This window comes from Sorex fumeus, unplaced genomic scaffold (assembly GCF_029834395.1).
Source record: "Sorex fumeus unplaced genomic scaffold, SorFum_2.1 ptg000058l, whole genome shotgun sequence".
Lineage (NCBI taxonomy): Eukaryota > Metazoa > Chordata > Mammalia > Eulipotyphla > Soricidae > Sorex > Sorex fumeus.
Window position 1 is genome coordinate 24,409,984 of NW_026606115.1, and position 23,889 is coordinate 24,433,872.

The following is a 23,889-nucleotide window of genomic DNA, read 5'->3' on the forward strand; positions in this document are numbered from 1 at the left end:
ACAATAGCCAGAATCTGGAAAAAACCTGAGTGCCCGACAACAGATGACTGGTTAAAGAAACTTTGGTACATTTACACAATGGAGTACTATGTAGCGGTTAGAAAACATGAAGTCATGAAATTTACATACAAGTGATATGACATGGAAAGTATCATGTTAACATTCTCTCTTTTGCCAATACACCAGAGATCAGGATTTGAATGCTAGAGAGAAATGAAAGGACACAGCAAAGAGGCTGAAATGAGAGTAGAGAGAGTAGGGTGCTTTACATGTGGACACCCAGGTTCAATCCCCAGCCCCCAAATGGTTTTCCAAGCCCACCCAAGAGACAGAAGTAAGCTCTGAGGAACACTGGGTATGACCAGCCAACAACAAAAGAAAACCAACAGGAAAAAAAAACACAGCACATAAAACCCTGGATGTCTTGTTCTGACCTTGACAAGGTGATTGCATTTTGTCTGAGTTTTAGTAGACTTCTGTGTATGAAGAAAGGTTATTGAAGTCTTACTATGAGACTCATTGCTGAGTAATTAAGCCCAACATCAAATTCTCTCCCAGCATCAAAAGATGGAGGTGGCCCAATTGAGAAAAGAGAACCAGATCTATAGTGCTGATAAAAAGTGAGCCCTTGCATCCTTTATCCAAGAGGAGAGGCACAAGAGAGAAAACAATATTCTGGACAGTTTCTGAGAGATGCCATGGAGAAAAACTAAAGAAATGGATGACAAATAAGGATTTTCAAGTGGTTCAAAGAACTTTTATCTTTAATAACAACGAAAATCTGGGTGTCTTATTCATTTTAAAAATTATGATCTGAAAATAAAAGCTATAGAGTGCAACTGTACCTTCTATTCCCTTCTTTCAGTTCTTCAATAAAAAGCTGTTTATTGAACTTCACAACATCTTTATCTTATGTTGGATTGGATCTTTTCTGGTTTAAAAGTCAAAATCCCTGTATGTCCATCCATTTGTACTTAAATTTCACTGTAATTATCATGCTGAGTAAAACAAATCAGAAGGAGAGGGACAGATATAAAATAACTGCACTGAGTTGTGAGATATAAAAAATAGTATGAGACTAATAACCAAGGATAAGAAAAACAAAGGCCATAAGGACTGTTTAATGGTTGGGAGCTTGCCATAGATGTATGTCGTGGCAAGGTCAGTTATGATAAAAAAAAAGTGCCTTATATGATGATAATAGTTAGAAATTCTCACTCTGGACAAGAACTGAGTGTTGAAAGTAGAAAAACAGATCAGCATAATAAACTTTCAGTATCTGTATTTTAAACCATAATGCCCAAAGAGAAAGAGTGAGAGAGAGAGAGAGATACAGAGAGAGAGAAAGATGAAAAGTGCCTGCCATAGAAGCAGGAGGTGGAGGCGAGGGGGTGCAGGAAGAAAACTGGGGACATTAGTGATGGGAAAATACAGGAAATGTACACTGGTGAAAGTATGGGTGTTGGAATATTATATGACTGAAAACCAATCACAAACAACTTTGTAACTGTGTATCTGACTGTTATTCAATAAAAAGAGATAAATTAAATAAAATAAATAGAAATATCAAAGGAACTCCATAGCCCCATTTGTAGGGAGGAGAGGTAGTGCTGGTGATCTGAGACACTTAATTCTCAGATAATGACTCAGGGCCACTCTTAGCTTTATATGATGCCTGCTTTCAACGCCCACCTGCAGACCTCTGGAAAGTTACAGCCTCTTCATGTGGAATGTGTTGTAGGTGGACTTGATCGATGCCTACAGGACACCACTTTTGTTACCAAAACGAAGGCATTGCTAAAAACAAACAAAGCCCTGAGTACTTCCTGGTTTTACCCCAAAAATCCAAAAAGAAAATAATAAAGCAAGTTGTTTGTTTTGTTGATTGGTTCAGTTTTATGATAAGGTCATTGTGGTTCTAAGGATATATACAAAGTTCTACAGTTTCTCGTGTGTTCTAGGAAAATGTTAACCTTTAGCTCACAGTTAATGAATCAAACAGTTATTTCACATCCACCAATACAAGACCTCTGAATTTGAAGTCATTTCTTTTTTTTCCCTAGAAATACTAATTTTTTTATAATTTATTTATTTATTGGGCGTTCGCCTTACAAGCGGCCAACATGGCCGACCCGAGTTCGATTCCTCCGCCCCTCTTGGAGAGCCCAGCAAGCTACCGAGAGTATTCGATATGCCAAACACAGTAACAACAAAGTCTCCAATGGAGACGTTACTGGGCCCACTCGAGCAAATCGACGATCAACGGGAGGGCCTTTACCTTTTACCTTTACCTATTTATTTATTGAATCACTATGGGAAAAGTTACAGGTTTAGGTCTCAGTCATGTAAATATCAAACACATTTCCCTTTACCAATACTTATTTTTAACCACGAACCCCAATAGAACCCAACTCCCACCCCTCCCAATTCCTGTGAGGCAGATGAGTTCTAGTTAACACTCTATCTACTTTGACTAGATTCATTGTCTCAATAAAAGATGCACCATTATTATTTAGAGTTTACTACCCCCCCCCAAATCAGACATGCTGAAAACGCGTTGTGAAATGATTTGCTTTCTACAGCTGGGTTTTAAGAATTAAATGATGTCGCGCAGCCGCAATAGCGGCCGCGCAGTTTTGGATTTCTGGTATTTTACTTATTAACCCTGGAAGTATTTCTATTAAAATGAATTTGAAGTCATTTCAACTTCTCCTAATGACTGCCTCACTTAATAAATCCATTGTTCCCATCAGTTCAAAGTAACTGGGGTCCCAAATTGGTAAATCCTAATCCACTCAATTTCTTGGGTGAAAGTATTCAATTTTATAATCCTTGTTTAAAAGTGTTGCTTTCTCAATACCACTCCTGGGAATATATCCCAGAGAGGCAAAAATGTATAGTCGAAGTGACATCTGCACTTGTTTGTTCATTGCAGCACTCTTTACAATAGCCAGAAACTGGAAGAAACCTGAATGCCCAAGAACAGATGACTGGTTAAAGAAACTTTGGTACATCTACACAATGGAGTACTATGTAGCTGTTAGAAAAGATGAAGTCATGAAATTTATGTACAAGTGGTACAACATGGCAACTATCATGCTAAGCGAATTGAGTCAGAAAGAGAGGGATAGACATAGAAAGATTGCATTCATCTGGGGAATATAAAGTAACAAAATATGAGATTAATACCCAAGAATAGCTGAGATCAGCACCAGGAGGATTACTCCATAGCTTAGAGGCCAGCCAGGCATTCTAGGGGAAAGGGCAGCTCAGATAGAGAAGGGAGCACCAAATAAAGGGTGTTTGGAGGATCCTCCCAGGAGGGAAGATGCATGTTGAAAGTAGACTATGGACTGAACATGTTTGCCACTCAAAGCCTCTTTTGCAGACCACAGCACCCAAAAGGAGAGAGAGAACACAAGGGATCGCCCTGCCACAGAGGCAGGGTGGGATGGGAGGGATGGGGGTAGGAGGGATATTATCCATGGTGGTGGAAAATGGGCACTGGTGGAGGGATGGGTATTTGATCATTGTATAATCTAAACCCAAGCACAAAAAATTGTAAATCTACAACTGTACCTCACGGTGTTTAAAAAAAAAATTTCGGAATTTCACAATCACGTGGCCCTACTGCAGCCACGCGACATCATGTTATTCATAACCAGAAATAGAACACAAATTGTCTACTGTTGCCTTTTCAGCAGATCTGAGTGTTGGGGTAAAATCTCAAATAATAATGGTGGGTTTTGTGTCAAAATATTGAATGTGATAAAAGTAGAGAGAGAGTAATGTGGAAATCATCTGCCCCACAGGTAGGGGGAGGGTGTGGGATAGGGGTATGCTGGGGTTTTTGGTAGTGGAGAATGGGCATTGGTGAAGGTATGGGTGTTTCATTGTATGACCGAGACTTAGACCAGAAAGCTTTGTAACTGCTCTCATGGTGATTCAATAAATAAAATTATAAAAAAAAAGTGTTGCTTTCTAATAACATGTGATTTGCGTGTCTGGAAGAGTTAGGTATTACATTTTCAGTGGGCAAGATAGTTTAAATGTATCTATTTCCCATGAGATTTGGTCAATTATTATTTAATTGCTTCTGTCTCCTCCACACATAAGGTCAACTACTTACTGACTCAATGAAAGCAAATCAATCCTTGGGGCCTGAGAGACAGTACAGTTGGTAGGGTACATACCTTTCATATAGCCAGCCTGGGTTTCATCCCTAACACCCCATATGTGATCAGCAGAAGTGATCTCTGAGCACTGTTGAGTGTGATCCAAGAGGAAAAAGAAAATCCTTTCAGAACATTACCAGTTATTTGATCAGGGTTTATTCAGGGAAAATCTGACAAAGAAAAGCTTTCATAGCATAGGCTTTAGAAAAGAAGAGGAAAGAATAAAAGAGCTAAATGCATTTTAGTTTCATTTTATGAAAGTTCCTGTTTCAAATTTAGGCACATGAGTCCTAAGTCAATAGGAAGAATATTGCATTTGATATCTATGTTTTCATTCTCTTAAGTTGACTTAGCTGGTTTTCAACACACTCACCACCACTTTTTATTGCAGTGATATGATTTTGCCTCCTTTTTAATTTATTGCATATCTTTAATGTTTTTAAAAAAGAAAAAAGTGATCCATTTTCTCACGTCAGTGTTCTTTAGTATTCTGTGTTCTCTAGTCTGAGAAAATATATGTACCAATAAGTAATTACCTATAATGCAACTATGTATTTGTTATTTTAAAGCTGAAGACAGTCAAGTCAGCCTCAGCATGGGTGGTAGGAACACGGAGCTGAAGGTCAAATATGATGGCCAGAGAGATAGGACAGCAGTTGCACTAGGAAGACCAGGTTCCATCCCTGTCACCCCTTATGGTTCCCTAAAAGCTTCCAGGAGTGATACCTGAGCTGAGAACCAGGTTTCAGCCTTGGAACAACTGGCTTGCCGCTTGCCACCAGAAAATTAAGTGTAAAGCTGGGGGAAAGACAAGAAAAAACTAAGAGTGACCAAGAACCCAATCCCTGTGTCATCGTCCTTTCCCACAGTGACCCAGTACCTGAACACACAGATCCAGTGTCTGAAGCAGATGTAGCAGGAAACATTTCAGAAAGTCTCTTGCAGTTGTTTCTGGGTAGGAATCTATCTCAATGTTTAAATGTGTTACCAGGACAACTCTGATGTCAACAGATGTCCATGGAACCCAAATGGATTCCAATGTTCTATTCAGTGAACATGAGGATTAGTGGCTCTCGGAGTTATCTGGCCTCAGGGGAAAACCAGCACATATAGAATCAGCTTCTGTCCAGCATGAGAGCTTACTGACCATTGTGTCCAGAAAGAAGGAGTGATCAGCATCCCAGCTGGCACTATGTGGGAGACAATGTGTTTCAGTGTGTGGTATGTCATTTATGTTTCAAAATAACTCCATAATGCCTGTGTGAATAGTTATTTTTATTAATTTTATGTTCTTTAATAGCCATGATAGTACAAAATTATTTAAGATTGGGTTTCAGGAATACATATTTCTACACTGATACCTTCACCCATGTCCACTTCTCTCTAATGACCTTCCCGTGTGAATATTTTGACCATGCAGCTGAACGCACTGAGAATTTTGCCTAAATCTTTTCTGTGCTGTGTCAGACGGAGCTATAGCACAGCGGGTAGGTCATTTGCCTTGCATGCCACCAACCCGGGCTTGATTCCTCCACCCCCTTTGGAGAGCCTGGCAAGCTACCGAGAGAATCCCGCCTGCACGGCAAAGCCTGGCAAGTTACCCGTGGTGTATTCAATATGCCAAAAATAGTAACAACAAGTTTCACAATGGAGACGTTACTGGTACCTGCTGGAGCAAATCGATGAACAACGGGAGGACAGTGTTACAGTGCTACCATGATTCCTTCCCCCATTCTGATTTTGAAAATCTTGTGTTCTAGCTTATTTCACAAAGATACACTTTATTTATTTAGTTTTTTAGGCCACACCCAGCAATGCTCAGTGTTTACTCCTGACTCTGCACTCAAAGTCACTCCTGGCAGTGATGCTGGAAATCAAATTTGGGTCAGTCATGCAAGACAGGAGCCCTACACACTATTCTGTCTCTAATCCCATATTTCTTTTTTTCTTAGTGTTTAAGTTTTATTTTTAATTTTGGTGGGTTGTTGGGCCAACCTGGCTGTGCTCAGAGTTTACTCTGGCTCTGCACTCAGGAATTACTCCTGTCAGTGTAGACTGAACCATAAGGAATGTCAGTTGCTGAGATGAAAAAGTGAGAGTGAACTTCCTGAATGCACGCCCTGGCTATGCATGTTGCCCTGAGTCAGCTGCTCTTTGACAGGTCCTGATCTCTCATGTTAGCCTGTTTTAAATGTGGACAGTGCCAGGGGCAAGAATCATAGGACAGCAGGGAAGGCTCTAGCCTTACACACAGCCCATCTGTGTTTGACCCTGGTGTCCCATTGAGTCCATGAGCATGCCAGGAGTGATCTCTGAGTCCAGAGCCAGGAGTAAGCCCTGAGCACCACTGAGTGTAGCACTAAAACAAACAAAAAGTGTGTAGGGGCTCATTTTCCCTCTTCACAGCAGGTGAGTTGCCATTCCTTCATTTCTCTTGCACAAGGAAGAGTAAAAAGAGAAGCTCCCCAAGTGGAGAGAAACTTAGTACAGGGAAGAGAGTTTTGTGAAGGGCATCCCTTATTAGTAGGCAAGTGTTTACAAAAGGTGCCAGAAAATTTCAATGGTGTCTAGCTGGTCTAAACATTTCTGGGCATTTTTGTCCCTTATTTTAGTCTCACTGTCACCTAGACTCCAGGACAAGAGTTTAATGGTCATGAAAATCTCTATAACGTCTGGGGCAGGATTTGGGGAATGAAAGGTGTCAGATTAATGGGGGAAACATGGCAAGGGGAAACTGCCTCGAAGACTGTGGCTTCTTTCTTCACTGGCAAGGGGTAACAAATCTTGCGGGCCTAGTTGCAAACAGTCTCAGTTTCCCCATCTGCCATACTTGAAGGTCATTCTAGAGTCCAGAGCAAAGCTTTTCTGTTCCTTGGAAGCCCTGGGAATGCTGAGACAGAACCGTGGGAGTGGAATATGTGTCAGGCTGATGGCAGAGAGATGGAATATCTAGAGAGAAGAAACTGGGGCTTCCTCTATAACTGGCAAGGAGAAACTGAGGCTTCCTCTTTCACTGGTAGGCCCCATGCAGAGCAGCCAAAACCACAAGGACCTGTGTCATTCAGGGCCCATGATCCATCCAGGCCTAGGTCAGCATGGCTTCCAAGGACACTGGAGACAAGAGTCTCAAGAGGCTGCTGAGCTAGAAGCAGAGCGATAGTACAGTGGATGGGGGCATTTGCTTTGCTGGAGGCCTATTCAAGTGTGATTCTTGTCCTGTCAAAGCTATGTTGTCAAAGCTATGTTGTCATGATTAAAATGTCAGAGGAAGATATGGAGCTGGACATGTAGGCTCTACAGATTGCACCCCCCACATTCTTGTGGTCGGTTACACATAGGGCAAAGAGAAGGCTCATACTGATACTTGAAGGTCAATCCAGATTCAGTATGTGTAGGAAAGGGGGAACTGATGCTTTGTACTGCCAAGATAATGTATAACCAGGCAGGCATATGAGAACATGTTGTACTTCTCCAGATCATCCGGGCTCACACGTTTTTAGCTTGCCCACTTAATGGAAAAGTGGGGCCTTGGTTCTGCTTCTTGCTTGCAGGTCAGCATCCAGAGGCTTGTCTTAATGTTCTGGGTTAGCGCCAACAGGGATGACACAGAAAGAGGGACTCTTCTAGTCACAAAACAGTCTCATGTTGTTCCAATAACTCAAAGTGGCCATGGGCCCAGAACAGAGCTTGTTGGATAAGTGTCCAATTGTCCTGTACTTTCCAGAGTAGTGAGAGTCTTTCTGCCACATTTTACAAAATTGTGCATCTGTACTGAGGCATGAAGATCTGTGCCTACAACAGCAGCCATAGTGATGACAGCAAAGATTCCCAGGGGAGCAACTATTAGGAATCCCATGAATCTCCAGGAGCACTGAAGCAGGCTAGTCACAACCTTTGTCATGAGTCTTTCATCAGGGCAACGCTGCCATTCTCTAGTCAGATTCTGTGGCAGCCATACATGTGGCCTAGCTTGTATGTGAAAGAAAACACTCTTTGTAAGTGATCAGAAGCTTTGAGCATCAGGGGCTTAGTACACATCCATGCTGGGGGATAGAGACACAAGGGAAAGCTCCAATATGAACAAGATCAAGGTAGTATCCTAAAAATTAAAACGTATTCCTTCCCCATTCAGGAACTGAAGCATCTGTGAATTCCAAGCAGAACCTAAAAGGAAGGAATCGTTGGTCCAACCAAACATAGAGTCCTGGCATTGTCCAAACCACCTGTAAAAGAGGTGTATAAGGAATGTTCTTAATGTGACCTGATGATATGTTAAAGGAGCTAAAGGCCTTTTTCTGCAGGTCCTGTGAAACTGGTTAGTTTTCTGATTCCTTGTGACTTTCAGCTGAGATCAGTTTGGCGATGGCTCAGGGCTGGAGTTTGGAGGGTTGCAGAGGCTCTGGCGGTCTGAGGGCCAAATCAGGTGGATGAATTAGACCCTGAAGGAATTAAAGGCCCTCTCTGCTCTAGTAAGGCTGAGTGACTTGCACATTTAGAAAACACTCTGTCTGGGGTGGTAAGACAAATGTTAAAGCAACAGAAACCAAAGCAACATAATGCCACACCTATTCCTGTGATTATAAAAATAAAGAGAAAAAATTTCTTTAAGCATATCCATCCTCCTATAAACCAGGAATCAATCCAGTCCCAGAAGCTTGGAGGGGAGTCCTCAAAAAACTGTACCTCTGCTTTCATGACATCTAAAATATTAGACATTGCAGTATAGCTTGGAATGTACACACAGCATTCAGTCTTATGACAGCACAAGTTCCTCCCTAATAAAAGTGAGTATATCTAAGGCCATTTGGTTTTGAAGGTTTGCCTTCCTCATTAAAGACATTTCTAAATTAATGAGAGAGAGAATATCATGGGTGTCATTCAATGCTTTTTGACATATCCTTAGTCAGGATCTCAATATGCTCAGCAATGTCTTCTATTCCTATTTGTGGTGCAAAGATGAAACCCAAATAGTCATACTAGTGAATAATTGACGTAGTCCAGAGGTGGACCATTTGCTGGTAACTGACAGGTTTGTACGGATGGAGAACTTGTGTGTGCCTTCCCTGCGACCAGGCACTTGATCACTTGACATCCCGTTACTCATCGAGTGGCTCGAGCGGGCGCCAGTAACGTCTCCATTCATACCTGTCACATGTTAATGGAGCCCAATAGCATCTGCTCATTCTAGGAACACGAAGAGCCTCAAACCGATTGTTCAGGGTCTTGATGAAGAAATCTGACCATTCATAGGTGGGCAACCATGTAATCTTTTTGACGTCCTGTGGAATCCAGTCGGTAATGGCTCTAGTCCAGTGGTCATCTCCAAATCTCATTACGTGTCTAGCCCATCTGATTTTTGACGCCTTGGCAAACGAGACAGCATCCCTGATTCTTGACCGTCGACGAAGTTCAGAACTCCGGATTCTTTCTCTCATTTGAGTGAAGCGTGATACTCCAAGCAAAGCTCTTTCGATTCCTCTTTGGGAAACTCTAATAGCGTTCTCATCCTGTTTTCGTAGGGCCCAGGTCTCTGAGGTGTATGTTAATGAAGGAATTGAAGTGGAATCAAAGAGATGTGCCCGGAGCCAGAGGTTCTTTGTCCTCTTAACTATTTCTTTGATGTTCTTGAAGGCGTTCCAAGCTGCTCTCTTCCTCCTGCGCAACTCAGGTGCCAGGTCACCATGTTGAGTTCTCCACCTCGGTACACATAACTGTTGCATTCTGAGATGTTCATCCTGTTGAGAGTGAATGGAACGTCAGGAACAAGACCATTTCTCATAAAAATTTTCTTTGTTAGATTCATCTGTAGTCTGACCTTTCCACACTCACGATCGAAGTCAGACAGCATTTGTGCCACTTGGCTGATGTTTGGTGTTATGAGAATGATGTCATCAGCGAAGCGGAGGTGGTGTAGTTGCGAAATGCCTATCTTCACTCCCATTCCTTCACATTCCAGTCATCGTATGATGTTCTCGAGAGTGGCACTGAAGAGTTTCAGTGAAATGTTATCACCCTGCTGAACCCCTCTCTTGACATCAGTGATCACATCCCTGCAGAATGGTGAGATCCTGGTAGTGAATCCACAATACAGCTCACGGAGGATCCTGATGTATTGACTTTGAATGCCCTGTTTGGCTAGGGCCTCAGTCTCAACAGAATCAAAGGCCTTCTTTAAATCAATGAACACCCTGTTTGGCTAGGGCTTCAGTCTCAACAGAATCAAAGGCCTTCTTTAAATCAATGAACATTAGACAGAGCAGCATCTTAAACTCCCAAGAAACCTCAATGAGCTTGGTTACCATGTGGATATGGTCAATTGTGCCGAATCCTTTGTGGAACCCGGCTTGCTCGCATGGTTCTCCTTCATCTAGTGTTCTGCCAATTCTGGTCAGGATGACTCGACTGAACAGCTTGTAGACAATGGACAACAGGCAGATCGGGTGACAGTTGCCAATGTCGTGGATGTCTCCCTTCTTGTACAGTAGAACAGTCCTGCTGGTTTTCCATTGGGATGAAACCTTGCATTCAGACAGGTAGTGTGTGAAGAGTCAAGCCAGTTTATTGATGAGTAGTGACAGCAGGTTCTTCAGGTGTTTGGGTCTGACCTTGTCTGGTACAGGCGCTATTCGCTTCTTTACTGACGGATTTCGGAAGGGAGAACGTTGGGAATGACATATCCATCCTACAGAATTTGATATCTGGGCCGGTGGATGTGGCTATAGGAGTGATCTGAGTAGAAGTCATGGATAATCTTCTCCATTGCCCTTCTGGAAGATGTGATAGATCCATCAGGACGTCGGAGGGCAGTCATCTTGGTCTTGTAGTTGGTGAAGGACAGGCGGGTGTTGCAAATGCTTTTCCCAGCTTCTGCCGCATCTGCCAGTACTGTTGCTCTTCTTTCTTTGAGGTCTTCCTTTATCGCTTCTCTGCACTGCTTTGCAAGCTCGGATGTTCGCTTGCAGTTGCCTGATACTTGTGCTAAGCCACGTTGATGAATGAGCTCGAGAGTTTTCGAAGACAGTCGTCTTTTTGTGGCTATCTCTTTCTCCACGTTCCTCGCACAATCTTGGAGATGCTGAACCAGTTGATCATATTCCTCGTCAATGTTGTCAAAGACAGCATCTTCCCATGTTGCTGCAATAGTGCCCAAAGAGCTGCCAGTTGGTGGTTGTTCTGGGATTTCTCTTCTTAAACTTTGCAGTCCTTTCTCCTCACTCTGTGAAGTAGAATTTTGCACAAAGGAGACAGTTGTCTGATACCATTCAGAATTTTGGGACAACAGCGACATCAGTCAGGCAAGACCACCGATTGAATATGATGTGGTCAATTTTGTTTTGGAATGGTCCACCAGGAGACTCTCATGTCCAACGTTTAGATTCGGCCTTCTGGAATTTTGAGTTACCATGGATGGTCTTGGTCGACATGATGAACTCAGACAGTCTCTCACCCTGTTCTTTCCATTCTAGGCCATGGGTTCAGATGTGTAGTTCTTCGGCTGATCTTCTCGATCCTATCTTGGCATTAAAATCATCAACAGTGATCTTGTAGAAGGTGTGGTCTTCTTTGTAAAACTTCTCCAGCTCCATGTAGAAGTTCTCAATTTCTCCTTCATCATAATTAGATGTTGGTGCATAAACAACAAAGATAGAAACTGCCAACAGTGAGCCACCTCTATTCAAGTGTAATCGTCCAATTCGGGTTGTTAGGCATTCGAATGAATCAATGTTTATGGCCACGTTTGTGTTGACAAGGATACCGACACCACAGATGCCTCTTTTGTCGCATGTTCCAAGGAACAGTTCTTCTCCAGTGTTGAAAATGGCATGATATGATTGATGCCTTTTCGTCTCAGTCAGACCAATGATGTTGTGCTTGATCTTTTTTGCTTGCACCTCTATGGATGCATCCAATGCCATCGTACGTGCATTGAAAGTACAGACAGTAATTTTTGTCCTTCTATGTTTTGGCAGCCTAGGTCGACCCTGAGATTTCATGAGCCTCTCCTTACTCATCCTTCTTAATGCTGTCATATTGGTGGCTCTTTCAGGGGCAGCAGAATGGTACCCATTGTATTTACTGTTTTTGGCATATCGAATACACCATGGATAGCTTGCCAGGCTCTGCCGTGTGGGCAGAACACTCTCGCTAGCTTTCCAGGCTCTCCGAGGGGGATAATGGCTTTTAGGGCAGCCTCTAATCGCCCTTACAGGTGTTCCCATGCTTCAAACCATATTTCAACGCATTTAAATATGGTGCTGTAATCTTGTATTAAGTGTTTTATGATTTGTCTGGAAAGCGTCCTGGAGGGCGTCCGCGGCTGGGTAGTGGAGGTAGTGGAGGTAATGGAGGTTTGCCAGGCTGCTGGGAGCAGGCAGAGGATCTCTGCTCCTGGGTCCGTTGAGCCTGGAGTCCGAATCACAGAGTTCTGCTTCCCTGGCTCTCTGGGGATTGATTTCCTCTGCCTGCTCCCAGCAGCCCAGCAGACCTCTATTACCTCCACTACCTCCACTACCCAGCCACGGACACCCTCCAGGATGCTTTCCGGACTCGGGCCGGAACTCACACACGAGTGAAGCCCCAGAGAGCCAGGGAAGCGGAACTCTGTGACCTTGGACTCCAAGCTCAACAGACCTGGGAGCAGAGATCCTCTGCCTGCTCCCAGCAGCCCAGCAGACCTCCATCACCTCCACTACCTCCACTACCCAGCTGCGAATGCCCTCCAGGATGCTTTCCAGATACTCAGGCCGGGACTTACGCATCCAGGCAAAGCCTGAAATATATCTTCCACTCTAGCCTGGGAAAGCCAGGGCCATAGGTTCTGTCCACTCTACCAGTTAGAACCAGTTGGTTTAACCATCTAATTCCTGGCCTCCTTGCCAGGTCTGTTTTTGGAATACTAGGTGATGATAACTAAGCAGTTTTCATATGTGGTGGCTAACAGAAATAAAAACTTATGATCTTGGTCCAGAGCTATAATACATTGGGTAAGACGCTTGCATTACACTCCACTATCTTGATTTCCATCCCTGGCACTCCATAATGTCGGGTGAGCTCTAGCAGAAGAAATCCCCTAGCCCACAGCCATGAGCAAGCCCTGATCACAGCCCAGAGTGGCCCCCAAACAAAATTAAAATCTTAATATTCTTTAAATATAAAAATGTATGTTTTTTTCTCAAAGAAATTGGATTAATTAAATCTCTAATTTTTTTCTTTTTCTTTTTTGTCTTTGGTTTTTAGATGGGAGCAGCTGGGGTGTACACCCAGTGGTGTTCATGAGATATTTCTGGTTCTACATTCAGGAGTAACTCCTGTTGGATCTAGGGGTATCATATAGGTTGCTGAGGACCAACCCCGTGTCAACTGTATGTAAGCAAACTCCCTACCCTTGTAATAAGGAAGGAAGGACGAAGAGAGGGAGGGAGGGTGGGAGGGAGGGAGGAAGGAAGGAAGGAAGGAAGGAAGGAAGGAAGGAAGGAAGGAAGGAAGGAGAGAAGGAGGGAGGGAGGGAGGGAGGGTGGGAGGAAGGAAGGAAGGAAGGAAGGAAGGAAGGAAGGAAGGAAGGAAGGAAGGAAGGAAAGAAGAGTACAGCAGGCATGTACTTTTCCTTACACCTGACCAACCTGGATAGTATCCCTAGCATCCCACACTGTCCAGGGACCATTCTCCAATCCAATATTCACTCAAAGCAGGCACTACCTCCTCCTGCCACTAGGGGTGCTGGACAACCCAGGGGTAGTTAGTAGCCTTGGGTGTCCTTGGGGAACTCTTTCTGTTTGTTTGTTTCAAGAAAGTACATTCCCTGAACTGATGGGAGCCCTGACTGATTTTTTTGTTTTCTGAAAACTGGAGCAGGGAAGGCAACAATCATTGGTTCTTCCATGGTTTTCTTGAATGGAGGACACTACATGGGTAAAGGAAAATCAGTGGGTACAGCAAAATGCATTCAGATTAATTAACCTTTTTAAGCATTTATACAAATAAGCTGCATTAAGTCATTGTCTCAGTAATTTCCCAGAATGAAAAATTCCATTTCCAATCCAAGAACCAAGATCTTTGTTAATCTCCCAACAATGATTTGCACTTTCATACTGCAAGATACTTTGATAGCTGTGAGCCTGAGGAATAGTACAGCAGGTAAGAAACTTGCACTGCCTGGGGCTGAACAGGGTTAAATCTCAGGCATTTCATATAGTCCCCCAAGGACAGCCAGAATCCTGAATGCAGAGTCAGGAGTAATACCTGATCATTGCAGGTTGTGGTCCCCCAAAACAAACAAAAATAAACTTTGGGAGATTGGGAGGTATATAACAGGAACCAGCATAATACACAATCCAAATATATATGCCCAAGTTATAATAAAGTTTTTCTCAATACCTCACTGGATTTCTTCTTGATAGATATATCTCTACAACATTTCAATAGGATGTAGGGCAGGGGGGTTGATGGAGTGGTAGCATTCTGGATGAGGTGCTTGAAGTAATAAAAAATTGATCTGAGGGTGGGCCCTAAAGCTGGGTCATCAAGGGTTGGAGTGCTCCCTTGTAAATGATTAGAAACACTGCTGTTCTTTTACTGTTAGAGGACAGTAGTAGCACCTCTCCTATCTCTATAGGCAGTGCTAATGTCACCAAATCCTGCAAGTGGGACCTGGGTAATAGTACAGCAGCTAACCCACTTCCCTTGCATGTGGCCAACCCCTGGCTCCCAGTTGGTTAGGTTCCCAAGTGCACTAGGAGTTATTCATGAGGGCAGAGCCAAGAGTAGGCCCTGAGCTCAGTGTGATCTCCCAAACCAAGAGAAGCAAACCAACCAACCAACAACTACTGTGAGTTTCAACTACTTCCTGCAACCCCTACCCAGCTCTCCTGCTTCCAGCCCTGCATGGATTCCCAGCTGCACTAAGGAGACAGTCCAGCACCCAGAGGGAGGATGAGCAGGCCCTGCAGAGTGAGGACCCTGTCAACTCTATGATTCCTTTTCCCTCTCTTTCTAGTCTCAATCTCTTGTTTGCGATTCTTTTTGACTTATTTCATAAGTGTCAATACCAGCGTATCTCTCAGGCCAGTGAATGCAATGCCTGGGTCCCACAGTGTTTGGCCACCCCTGGTAGTGCAACAGGATTCAACTTGGGGCCTTGTGCCTACTAGGCATGTGCACCCCTGCTCGAACAATCTATCTCCAGGGTTCCTGCCTCGCACTCTTCTGCTCAAAGCTCTTTTCCATTGCCCATATGCTAGTGGGTATCTGAGCATCCAAACTTTCTTGGAGTGAAGTGTTGCCCTTCCTGAAGTTGTTTGTCTCATGGATCCTCATATTTTGGCACGATGCAAGCATCTCCCAGAAATTTACCCTGAGCCCTTTCCCTTTGCCCCGCCCCAAGGCTGGTGCTGAGGTGCCACCACTTCTCCCACAGCACCTCCTGCCAACTATTGTCATAGTGCTCATTGTCACCCCTGCAGGACCCAAAAGGAAAGAACTGTGTCTTACTCCTAGAATAGGCACAGGGCCTAGTATTGACTCAGCAGTGTTGAGTGATTGGAATCACAGGCAACAGTTCAAAGGATACTATTGCTGGGGGTTGAAGAGTACAACAGGTATAATGCTTGACTTGTATGCTGCAGACACGGGCTCAATCCCTGGCATCCCATATGTCTACCATGCAGTGCCATAGGTCATGTGTAGGTCCAGGAGTAAACACTGGGCATCGCCATTTGTAGCCTACAACCTACAATAATGTATACCAAGCTGACACTGCATATGGTCCTTGGAGCTTGGCCTGGTATCCCTAGGGGCAAAGGAGATGAATCAGAGATCAAACAAGCATGTTTGGCTGATGGAATGATAGAATAGATGTGGGAAGCCAAGAGCCCTCTCATAGACCCTGGCCATGGTTCCTATGTTAGGAACTGCTTGGGACAGACATTGGTGACAGTCTCCCAGGACTTCCTGATCTCAGCCAATACATGATCTATAGCCACACATCAGGCTGACAGCTTATCTAGCCTTATCTATAGTAACCTCCAGGATGCATCTACTCCCTAAGACCCTTTGATATACAAATGTAAAGCTCAGGATGCACCTACTGCCACAAGACCCTTTGATGTGCAAATGTCTACCTTGAATGTTAGGTAAAGCTCTTGTTGCTGACCTTACCATATATGGTTATATTGCTTCTGCTCCTGACTGAGCTGCCCAGACCCTATATAAACAGCCTGTATCCCTCAATAAAGTTTGTCCCTTTTTCTCTCTTTTTCTATTTCTAAACTGTACTTTGTCTCTTGTGTCTCCTGTTCATTCGGTTGGTCTCTCCTTGCACCATTGGATCAATCCTCGGGCCACCTCCGCGGGCCGGAGAGTGGTTACCGGGGGCCCCCCGCAAATAGAGAGCAGGGCCTTTGCCTGACACTCAGCTGACCTGGGTTTGGTCTGCAGCCTTCCATATGGTCCCCTGCATCCCGCCAGGAGTGATTGATCCCTGTGCACAGAGCCAGGATAAAGTCTTGAGCACGACAAGGTGTATCCCAGAAATAAAAAATTTAAATAGATAAATTTTAACTTTGTAAGCTTCTAAGTTGTATCTACAATATCTTCTACAATTCTCAAGAGCCTGCACGCTAGGAAAAATCCACTTTCACCATGATTAGGAAGGGACAGGCTTGTGGTCAACATTTGGAGGCTAGGTAATAATCAAGGAGAAACTATAAGGCTGCTCTTAGCAAAGGTCTCCCACCCTGACTAACCCCCGCCCCACTTCCCCACTACCATAACTCTCTGGAGCAGATGTAGGAGGAACACGTCAGAAAGAATACCTTAGCAGTTTCTGGCCAGGAGTCTCTGCTCCAATGTTTACTAGTGTTCCTGGAGCAACACTGTGTCAATAAATGGGCACGGAAACCCAATGGATTCCAGTGTTCAATTCAGTTAACATGAGGCTAGTGGCTCACAGAGCAGCCTGTCCATGCAGGGCAAAACCAGGACATGTAGAATCAGTTTCTACCAAACATGAGGGGTGACTGACCACTGTGTCCAGAAGGAGGAGAGATCAGCATCCCAGCTGGCACTATCTGGGGTATTGATATGTGACATTCTGTGGTATGTCATTTACGCCTCAAAATAGCTCCCTAAAGCCTGTGTGAATAATATTTGTTCTTTGTTATTCATGATTGGGTTTCAGGTTTCAACACCGATCCATTCACCAATGATCTTCCTTACATTTAAACTAAAATGGGAGGGATACTGGGATCAGTGGTGGTGGAAAATGGGCACTGGTAGAGGGATAGTTTCTCGATCATTGTATAATTGAAACTCAAGGATAAAAATTTGTAAGTCTACAACTATACTTCATGGTGTTTCACTAATAAAATTTTTTTAAAAATAAAAAATAAATAAACTAAGATTTTTGTGTACATCAATCCAATGTCATGATTAACATGATTTCTTCCCACCTTCTGGGTTAGGATTATTCTGTGCTCTGGCACATTTCTCAAAGATACCAATTCTTTAGTTAGCTAGTTAGTTATTAGTTTTTAGGCCTCAACGAGCAATATTCAGTGCTAACTTTTGTTGCAGCACTCAGGATCACTTCTGGCAGTGATGTTAGTAATCAAACCTGGGTCAGAGCTGGGAAAGGCAAGAGCCCTACCCTCTATTCTATTTCCAACCCCCTATTTTTTGATTTCTTAATATTTAATTATTTTTAATTTGGGAGTGGGTTTTAGGGCCACAGCTGGCCGTGACAAGTGGTTACTCTGGCTCTACACTCGGCAATTGCTCCTGTCAGTGCTGGATGAACCATATGGGATACCTGGAACCTAAATCACAGTCATCCACTTTCAAGGCAAGCACTCTACTACTATTGCTAGTATCACATATTTCTTCGTTTCTCTTTGATTTCATTTCTTTGGTTTTGGGCCACACCCAGAAATGCTCTGGGCTTACTCCTGTGTCTGCACTCAGGGATCACCCTTAGTGAGCCTCAACTCTCAAGCATATCATCTGCAAAGCAAGGGAGAGACCACCTCAAGACAGGAGTACACTTTAGGTACAACCCCCAGTTACTGGGTTAACAAAGTGAGACTTTGACCATCATAAGTCCATCCTAATCAGAATGAGGAAAATCATAGGGTGAGAATACTGAAATCAGCAAGATCACAGAAAGTAATTATAGTCAAAGAGCCTCCTGAAGTTTTAGAGTCAACTTACAGAAGAAAAACTCAGGGCCCAAAGAAAGTTGATGGAATGGACTGAAATAACTCAATGACATGAACATCTCCTTACAAGATTAATGTATCTCTTACTGTGTCTATACAAAATAACTAATATTAAAAAGTAGAATTAAGATGTTAATTAAGATGTTAAATTAAGTTATTGGACTAAGGAAAGGAGAAAAACCCCAGGTGGCATTTTGCCCTTGAGCTGATCCCCTGGCTGCAGGCAGTCAGAAAGGGATTTCATATGTGATTTTGCTACCCAACTAGGGTGTGGTTCCTACCCCCAACATTGGGGAGTTGGAGAGAGACAAGAGAGACCAAGATGGTGAGTGGGAGAGTGGAGAGAGAGCGAGGTAGACAGGAGGAGAAGGGAATGAGGGCCTTAGTGAAATTGGAACAGGCGCATGAGGGAGAACAGAATAAATGGCAACTGATCACCAACCAGCCTGGCCCTCATTTCCTCCTTCATCTGCCCATGGCATCAGCCATCCCGGGTGGGGGATTAGTCAGAGACCACCAAACGCAGGCAGCAAGAAAGAGCCGTGGGATTCCTCATTTTCCTCGTATTCGTTTGGTGATTACACAAACATGAACATCTCACCAAGAGTACATTACCAGGTCAGACTGTCATTCAGATCTAAAGGAACAAAGCACAACATTCCACATAAACAGCAACACAGACACTTCATTACAAGAAGAACTAAACAGGCTACTTTAGACAAGACAAGCCCCACAAACACACCAAAATTCCACAGAACAATGACACACAACTCCAGAACAATAATTGCTCTCAATGACAATGGGCTAAATGCACCAACTCAGAGACACAGAGTGAAAGGATAGATGAGAATATTTAGCTCAGCACTCTGCTGCCTTTGAGGAACACATTTGAATAGTCAGAGAAAACACAACTCAATCCCAACGGTTGGATGACAATTCTTCAAGCAAGCATTCCCCCTCATAAAGTTCTCATGTCCCAATAGGATATCAAATTCTGCTGGATTCTACCAGCTGGAGTACATTGGTGGGCCAATGATGTCTCGATACTCATCTATTCCTGCAATGTCTGCTAGACACTACATTTCTTATCGAAAAGATTGTGTTTCAAGTATTGATCAAACCATTTCCTTATTGGCATCCAAGGAGAAAATCAGTTGAGTCTTCTATCCAACATTTATGTTGAATTCCCTTAAGAACTAAGGACCATAGTTTTTTTTGCATTTAACCATATTTTTTACCATATTCTTCATAAATTAAGAGCTTCTTGTCATAGAGAGGACAAAGTCCTTCTGGTGGAAAGAGATGGTGTGTACCCACTAAACTGAGCACCTACCTGCAGCCAAAACAGCAGGACTCATGGCAACATGGTCTGTGATGTCACAATCACATATCTGTGGGTGCCATGGTGAGGAGGATGACCTCAGGCTTGAGCCTCAAAGGCCAGTGAGGCTTCCTGGATGGGGCATTATCCTCAGAAACACAAGGGAATTCAAATATCCTGAGCAGAAGACAAGAGCTCTAAAACATCAATAAACACACAAGTACAGATGTGTACCGAGGCCTCTTGTGAACTCGTGTAGAGGGATAATCAGAAGAGCCAGGAAGAAGTTGCTTTAGAGTTTGGGAAGTTGTGAAAACAGGACACAGAGATACATAGTTGGTGATCTGAGAAGCAGTTTCCCTCAAGTCTGTTCTAAGCAGTGATAAATGGATAAATGGAAGGAAGAGAGTGGTCTGGTGTGTGTGAGGAGAGAAACTAGGGCTGGTCTTAGGTCCTGTAAAGCCTCAGGAATCTGTGCTCTACTGCCTCTTCCCTTCTCAAGGATTGAGCCCAGTGCTCCATCCTCCTTTCTCTTTCCTTCTATCCTTCTTCCTTTCTCTCTAAATCTGCCAGTCTCCCATTCTCTATGAAAGCAAGGGTGGGAAGAGGTTCTGCTGAGACTGAGGGCGCAGAGTTCTAATTGGAACGACTTGAGTTTTTCTTGATTATAGATTTTATTCATTTGTGACAGAAACAATTTATGCCATTTGGACTCCATTCACTGCGCTATTATACATCCAGTGGTTAAAGGTGTTTTGCTTCCCAAAGAAGGGAAATAGCTTAACAGTGCATCCCAAAATGGCGGTGATTCTGATACAACAGGGAGAATTCCCTAGAGTCATAGTTGATTAACTTCCTTCAAATGGTTTAAACACACACTTTTTATTTTTTAGTGAAATCTGAATTGGAAATGAGTCAAGAATTTGATAACAAATGTGCAGGACTTTTGGAAAATAACTGAACACTTGTTATTAGATTACATATGAACGTTATGGATTTAGAATTCAAACTAAACCAAGCAAAAGAGAGACAGAGATAGAGACAAAGAGAGGGGGAAGAAAAGCTCCTGCAATACAGGCAGGCAGGGGGTAGAGGGTAAGGGGTGATGGGAGGTAACCTGGGCACACTCGTGCTGGGAAATGTACACTGGTGGAGGAATGGGTGCTGGAATACTGTATGACAAATAAAATCATGAACAGCTTTGTAAGGGCTATCAAAAATGATTTAAAAACACAATTGAAAACAAATGTTTGCCTTGGACAGAGACAATATCTGATAGAATGGGTTCCCCTTGATTTAGAGAAACATGCATTGAATGGACAATAGAGCTTGGTTACTGGAGTGATTCCCCCCTCGTATTCACTATTATTATGGTTTTAGCTTCGGAAGATGCTACAATTAAAGTCTGAGATTATGAAACTGGAGCATTGGAACAAACTCTTTAGGATAATGTAGTTTCAGTTCAGGATATCTTATTTGACCACATCGGGAAATTGTTCATCTCCGGCTCTGCACATACTGCCATCAAATTATTGGGATTTTCAGAGTTCTCTCTTCAGTAGAATAATCTTTCACCATGATCATGATGTTTCTTCAGTGACCCTCATGCCCATTGAAGATTATATAGTGTCTGTCTAACAGGAGACAACCTTAAAGATATGGGATATACACACTGGCAACTACACAAAATGATGTTCATAGGCCAAACCAAAGTGGATATGTGAGAGGCAACAAGAGTGTGGATATCTTTTAAGAAAATAATGGGACACAAGCAAGAGACTGAAGGTTATTCATGACCTTTTAGGGTCTTTTCTGGTAAAGCAATTACAGATGGTCAAGACCCCAATTAAAATAACTTTAAATACAGCCTAAGTTCCTAGTGTCAAACCCATTGCCTGCTTTAAAGGGTGTGGCTGACCTTACTCTGGTTTCCAACTGGAAGTATTATTATTCCTCCATGGACCAAGAACATGGTTTATACAACAAAACCATATCCCTGGAATAAAGCATGGTTTTTATTCTCCATAGTTACATGTTTACAGTGAACACAACAGATTCGTTGCCTTTAATGAAAGTGGCTATTATTTTGCATAGGCACAATAAGAATTGGGATAGCAACTCTTAGATTTAGTAAAAGTAGAGCAAGGTGGTTTTTCTCAGGAAGCATCTGTCATATTTTCCAACTGCAGGCCTCAGTCCTGTCCGACTTAGTTTGCCTAACCCCAAAGGGTTCTTCTAGGTCTTAAAGTGATGGAGCCTCCACTTCAGCCATTCTCTTCAATTCATGGCTGTCTCTTTAAGACATTGCCCTCCTACCAAGGTGCTTTTTCAGCTCTTGGGCTCTCCCTTGTAGTAAACAGTTTGTCACAAAGTCTGCCCAGGTACCATCTGAGGAACTCAGTGAAACCCATACTTTGGGGTGTTAGGATATAAGCCAATGTTAGAGCAACTGAAGCTTGTCACTGTCACTGTCCTCCCGTTGTTCATCAATTTGCTCGAGCGGGCCCAGTAACATTGTGAAACTTGTTACTGTGTTTGGCATATTGTATATGTGACAGGTAGCTTGCCAGGCTTTGCCGTGCAGGCGAGATACTCTCGGTAGCTTGCCGGACTCTCCGAGAGGAGCGGAGGAATCGAACTCGGGTTGGCCGTGTCAGCCACGTGCAAGGCAAATGCCCTACCCGCTCTGCTATTGCTCCAACCCAACTGAAGCTTAAATCAAGCTAATATGACAAATGTTCAGTCTTCTGTCAGAACACCGCAGCATTGGAGTTTGGGCGTTCATAGCCCTCTACTTGAGGTTTCAAAGTATACAAGTGACTACGTTCTTATCGTGTTAAGAGAGTAACAAAGGGAACCCCCTTTACAAACTTTCGGTAAGCTGTCCCATTTTTCTAAATCCATGCAAAATGGGGGCTGGAGCGATAGCACAGCAGGTAGGGCGTTTGCCTCAAACGCGATGGTGTTCAATTCCTCCGCCTTCAATTCCTCCGCCCCCTCAGAGAGCCCGGCAAGCTATCAAGAATATCTCACCCACTGGGCAAAGCCTGGCAAGTTACCTGTGATGTATTCAATATGCCAAACACAGTAACAAGTCTCATAATGTTACTGGGCCTGCTCGAGCAAATCGATGAACAACAGGAGGACAATGACAGTGACATGTAAAATGATATTGCGACAAAGTATTAAATATGTAAAAAGTGTTGAGAAGAGAAAATCAAGCTGTCCATTCTTACCATAGATGCACTTTATTCATTTACTATGAGCCCTAGCCAAAAGCAGAATTAAGATCTGTAGAGATAGAATATACAGTTTAACAATGAGAGATAGAATATACAGTTTAACAATGTCATGTTTAATTATTTTAGTCCTATGTTGAAAACCTTGATTTCCTGTCCAATTATGTAAGAGCACTGTAACAGGAGTCCCAATAATACAAATAATATATTTTCCATAGATCATACCAAAAAGTATTAAAATAATTCTGTCGTTAAAATGTAAAGATATAAGGAGGTCTTTAGATAACAATCCACTTTGATCATAGTTTTTTTCCATAAAACACAACCTCAAACCTTCTACACATTCCTTTACATTCATTCTGCCTAGAAACAGGATTCCTTTCTTTTTTCCCCAATGATGATATTTTCATCCATTAGCTTTCTTACTTAAAATACATATCTTTACTCCTATAGTCACATCTTACTGGTTTTATCTTCCTTATTTTACTGAACTTAATACAGCTTGATGTTCCCTGAAGCCTGGAAACAAGTTGATAACCATTATCTCATTTGCATGACAAAACTGTACTCTGCAGTATTCTTTCAAAATTATTAAAGTACTTCTATAGATATTCAAGAGGTTTACAATGCCCACAATTAAAGATCTTATAACATATTTACTCTTTGAACCTGTTTTTATGTACCACAATTATTTCAACTTACAAGATTTTCTGGTCAAATATTCTAAAAATCCAACACAGAAACAAAACAAATATGTACATTTTGACACAACAGTTTTTTTTAAAAAATTGAACCATCAATTTTTATGAAACCAAGAAAAACTTCTTTGACTTTATTTCAATAGTTTATTTACCTTAGATATTTGTAAAACACTCTTACTGACTGTTAAAATAGGCTAAGGTATATAAGGCAAAGGCCTGCAGTCTCACAGAGTTCTTCTGTCA